Below are 5,387 nucleotides of genomic sequence, written 5' to 3'. Positions count from 1 at the left end.
GAAAACTTCATCTCATGTTGGCCATGTTGTCATGAAAGACCAGGCCCTGAAGAAGGACTTCATGCTTGGTAAAGTAAAGGAGCAGCAAAATAGAAGACCCTTAGCAAGATGGATTGACACAGTGGCTGCCACAATGGGCTCAAACAGAAGGGCAATTGTGAGGACGGTGCAGGACTACTCGACAGCGCCTCGCAGCAGCAACCACTCTAGCTTGGATGACAGGCCACAGCACAAGAGGTGCTCATTGCCAGGAGGCACTGAGTTGTTTTTTTCCCAGAAAGTCTGTGGTAAACCAAATAAGTGTGGGAGCCTCTGATGTAGAGGCTTTGGGCAGAAGAGTAACTTGATCTGATTTCACAATTTAAAAAAACAAAACCACTTCAGGTTGATTTTTTAAGATAGTGCAGGTGTAAAGGGGATTAGGAGGGCTGCAGTGGAGGTGGTGGAAGGTGCTCGGATTCTACAGGGGTTTTGAAGTCAGCACCACTAGATTAGGCTGATGAACAAGGCTATGGAGTATATCACAATGAAGACAATGAAGAGGTCCGTGCTTCACCTAGTGATGCAGTCTGGTAAGTGTTGGTTGACTGATCAAAAGGTTGGCTGGCAGTTTATACTCACCAGCCACTCTATAGAAGAAAGAACTATTCTTCCCCCCGAAAACAGTGACAGCCTTGGAAACCCCGTGGAGGGTTAACATGAGTCAGGGTCAACTTGATGGCAGTGGGTTGGACTGTGAGAGCTGAGACAAAACTAGGTCCAGGATGTAGGTCTGAGGTTCTTGGACATACTTAGAACAATCGATACTGGAAAGAGAGCTAAAAAGAAGACTCGTAAAGTCTGACCCTTGAAGAAGAGCCACAAGAGAGGAATGGGTCAAGCAAGGGGCCCCACAGTCTGGGAGCCTTAGGAGAATTGGAATGTCCACCGTCTGAGGAGAGAGATGTCTGAGAGGTCAAGATGGATGCTGCTGCCTGGGAAATGGTCACGAGATCTGAAAAATCAAGTCTCTGAAGCGGAATGACGGGAGGAGAGGCTATATTGAAATGGTTTGGGTGGGTACTGAGTGAAAAGCTGAAAAAGGAAAAGGATAATAAAACGGTGGCATTTTCAATGGTTACAGATGCTTCCTAAAAATATCATGTAATTTGCTCTAGTCAAAAGTTAGTGTCATGTGTTCAGTGTAATTTTGTCAGTAACAATTTGTGTAGGTTGTTGTTCGTAGGTGCCATTAAAAGGGTTCTGACTCATAGCAACCCGATACACAACAGACCGCTGCCTGCTCCCACACCATCCTCACAATTGTTGCTGTGTTTGCGCCAACGTTGCAGCCATTATATCAATCCGTCTCCTGGAAGGTCTCTGCTTTTTCACTGAACTCTAGCGTGATGTCCTTTTCCAGGATCCTGCTGATAACAAGAACAGAGAGTGACAAATCCTCAACATTCTTGCTTCTAAGGAGCATTCTGACTGTACCTCCAACACAGATGTGTTTGCTCTTTCAGCAGTCCATGATAATTTCAATATTCTTCTTCACCAGCACCATGAATGTTGATTATGGATCCAAGCAAGATGAAATACTTGACAACTTCAATTTTTTCTCCATTTACCATGATGGTACTTACCTATTGGTCCAGTCGTGAGGATTTTGCTTTTCTTTACATTGAGTTGTAATCCATACTGAAGGCTTTGGTCCTGGGTATTCAAGGTCAAGTCTTTCTCCGGAGTTCAGCAAGCAAGGTTGTGTCATCTGCATATAAAGGTTGTTAACAAGTCTTCCTCCTCTTGATGCCACATTCTTCTTCATACAGTGCAACTTCTCAAGTTATTTGCTCAGCATACAGATTGCATAAGCATGGTGAAAGGAGACAAGCCCGATGCACACCATTCCTAATGTTTAACCACACGGGATTCCTTTGTTCTATTTAAATGACTATCTCTTCATCCATGTACAGGTTCCACATGAGCATAATGAAGTGTTCTGGAATTTCCATTCTTCTCAATGTTTTCCATGGTTTGTTATGATCCACAAGGTTGTATGCCTTTGCATAGTCAATAAAATACAAGTGTTCTCTGCTTTCAGCTAAGATCCATCTGACATTAGTAATGATATCCCTTGTTCCATATCCTCTTCTGAATCTAGCCTGAACTTTTGGCACCTTCCTGTCAATGTCCTGCTGCAACCATTGTTGAATGATACTCAACAAAATTTTATTTGCAAGTTTTATTCATGGCATTGCTCTATAATTTCTGCATCCTTCTGGGTCCCTGTTCTTTGAAATGGATACCAATATGAACTTCTCCTTATCAGCTGGTTAAAGCATTTCCACTGCTATTCCATCGGTTCCTGGAGCCTTGTATTTCCCTACTGCCATCAGTGCAGCTCGGAATTCTCCTTCAGTACCGTTAGTTCTTGAGCCTATGCTACCTCTTGAAATGTTTGAATGTCAACCAGTTCTTTTTGTTTCAGTGGCTCTGTGTAATACTACTTTTTTATAGTTCCTGCATCGTTCAATATTTTGTCCATACAATCTTTTAGTATTACAATTTGAGGCTTGATTTTTTTTTCTTCAGTTCTTTCAGTTTGATACGCTGAACATATTCTCCCTTTTGGTTTTCTACTCTAGGTCTATGCAAATTTCTTTCATTATAATACTTTACTTTGTCTTCTCAAGCTGCCTTTTCAAATTTTCTGTTCAGCTCTTTTACTTTGTTTTTTACATTTGTTTTAGCCATTCTACATTCAGGAGCAAGTTGCTGGGTTTCTTCTGACATCCACTTGGCCTTTTCTTGACTTTTGTCTTTGTAATGATCTTTTGCTTTTTTCCTGTATGAAGTTCTTGTGTCGCCTTCAACTCATCTTGTCTTTGATCATTCTTGTTTAATGCATCAACAGGGTTCTTGAGTTGGTCTCAAAATTCTTTTGGGATACACTCAAGGTCATGTCTTGGCTCTGGTGAAATTCTTTTAATTTTCTTCAGTTTCAGCCTGAACTTACACATAAGACTGTTTCACAGTCACCCCTGGTCTTGTTTTAGCTGATGATATTGAGCTTCTCTATCACCTCTTCCCACAGATGCAGCCAATTTGTTTCCTGTATAGTCCATTTGGCAAGGTCCATGTGTATTGTCACCATTTATGTAATTGAAAAGCATTTGCAATGAAGAAGTCATTGGTCCTACAAAATTCTATCACTCAATATCCAGCTTCATTTCTATAATCAAGACCTTATTTCCAACGTTCTGTTTGTTTCAAACTTTTGCATTCCAGTCACCAATAATTGTTAATGCATCTTGATCACATATTTGATCAATTTCAGGCTTAAGAAATTGGTAGAATTCTTCAATTTCTTCATCACTAGCTTTAGTGGTTGGTGCATAAACTTGAATGATAGTTGTATTAACTGGGCTTCCTTATAGGTGTATAGATATTATTCTATCACAGGCAGAATTGTACTTGAAGTCATATCTTGAAATGTTCTTTTTGAAGATGAAAGCCACACCTTTCTTCCTGAATTTGTCATTCCCACACAGGAAACCATATGATTTTGATTCAAAATTGCAGTCCCAGTCCACCTCTGCTCACTGATGCCTAGGATATCAACGTCTGGGTATTCCACTTCATTTTTGATGACTTCTGATCTTCTTGGAGTCCTAGTTTGCATATTCCACATTCCGATTGTTAGTGGGTGTTTGCAGTTGCTACTTCTCACTGAGTCATGCCCTATCAGCAAAAGAAAGTCCTAACAGCTTGACTCCATCCATGGCATCATGGTTGACTCTCCCTTGAAGAGGCACCTCTTCCTCAGTCCTATTCTGAGTGCCTTCTAACCTGGGGGCTCATCTTCTGCCATTATAGCTGACAATTTTCAGCTGCCAATCATAAGCTTTCCAGTGGTTAATGGCCCAGAAGTGGATAGTTTATTCCTTCTTCATAGTCTGTTCTTAAGTCTGGCAGCTCTGTTGGCACCTGTTCACCTTGGGTGCCTCTGGTATTTTAAATACTAGTGACATCTCTTCCAGGATCACAGCAACATGTAAGCCACCACAGTTTGAAAAACTGACAAGTGGCAGAATTGGAATATAGAGTTTAAATTCAAAGTTCATTTAAGACACATGGTAGTAACGCTTTTTCTTCTGGATTGTGGGGGTAGAAGGTAAAAGGTAGTTTTAAGAAGGGTGAACATATGTATTAAGATTTTTCCATCTCAGTCTTCTGAGGTGGAAGAGAAATTAAGAACTTTTAAAGATGAGGAGTAGTTCCTAGATGGGGTGCAAACAGTTCATGTGCTCAGGTGCTAACCTTGGAGGTTCAAATCCAACCAGACATGCCTCACCTCTGAAGAAAGATCTGGTGACCTCAGAAAAATCAGCCCTGATGGGGCTCGGTAATACTCTGACACACATAAGCCTAATTATCTGTCAATTGATGGTAAAGACGATGGGGAAGGGACCCAGCCTTTTTTGTGAAGTAGGAACAATCAAGGGGGGTGGGGGAGATATTGAACACTAGAAGGAAGGCTAAGGAGAAAGGTGTGACTGTCCTTGAGCTCCTCAACCCCACAGGAACCCCACTTGAAGGGTTAAGGCAACAGCAGCTGCATTCTTCCTGGTAGTTTGAAACAAAACGGATCTGCATTCCAAACCCTGCAATTGAAAAAGAACTATGTGTGCCATCTAATTGCACTCTTTTTTATAGACGAGGTGCCTGAGACCCAGAGAGGTGAACTGAACTGCCCAAGGTCATACAGCTACTTCGGTGCTGAACCAGACCTAGAAAGAGGGAGAGAGGATCTGACTCCTAGCCCAGAGCCTTCACCTCTCCTTGGAGAATGAGACCCCTTATGTAAGGTGGGTGAGAAACAGAAACCAAACCCACTGCTAGTGAGTGGGTTGCGACTCATAGCAACCCTCTAAACTAGAGGTTCTCAACCTGTGGGTCGCGACCCCCTAGGAGTCAAACGACCCTTTTACAAGGGTCACCCGGTTCATAACGGAAGTTACAGTGATGAAGTAGCAGCGAAAATAATGTTACAGTTGGGGGGTCACCACAACATGAACCGTATGAAAGGCTCGCGGCATGAGGAAGGTTGAGAACCACTGCACTACATCTTTTCGGAGCAGACGGTCTCATCTTTCTTCCGAGGAGTCGTTAGTGAGTTTGGATCGCAGACCTTAGCGTTAGCAGCCTGATGTTTAGACCGCACAACCACCAGGGCTCGAGTACAGGCAGCTCAGCTCGCAGGTGCTTCTTTCCGTGTACTGGGAAAGTTCTGGAGCAGGGCTGAGGGTGGAGGTGAATGGGCGCGGAAGTTGGAGGACAGAATGACGGTTTATTACACTTGTAATGTGCCTCGGTACTGCAGCATGCTGTGCTGAGGAGTCCAC

At 42.8% G+C, this 5,387-nt stretch overlaps 1 protein-coding gene across 3 annotated transcripts in view; it reads right to left on the bottom strand.

Moving 5' to 3' along the window:
- The window catches only part of SPATA18 (spermatogenesis associated 18), a 50,521-nt gene that overhangs the window by 44,331 nt on the left and 803 nt on the right, over positions 1-5,387 (bottom strand). The window lies entirely within an intron of this gene.

Source organism: Echinops telfairi, unplaced genomic scaffold (genome assembly GCF_000313985.2).
Source record: "Echinops telfairi isolate 266 unplaced genomic scaffold, ASM31398v2 ScPeMD7_7468;HRSCAF=8506_0, whole genome shotgun sequence".
Lineage (NCBI taxonomy): Eukaryota > Metazoa > Chordata > Mammalia > Afrosoricida > Tenrecidae > Echinops > Echinops telfairi.
The sequence above is the reverse complement of the archived record's forward strand: the minus strand, read 5'-3'. Positions and strand labels throughout refer to the sequence as shown.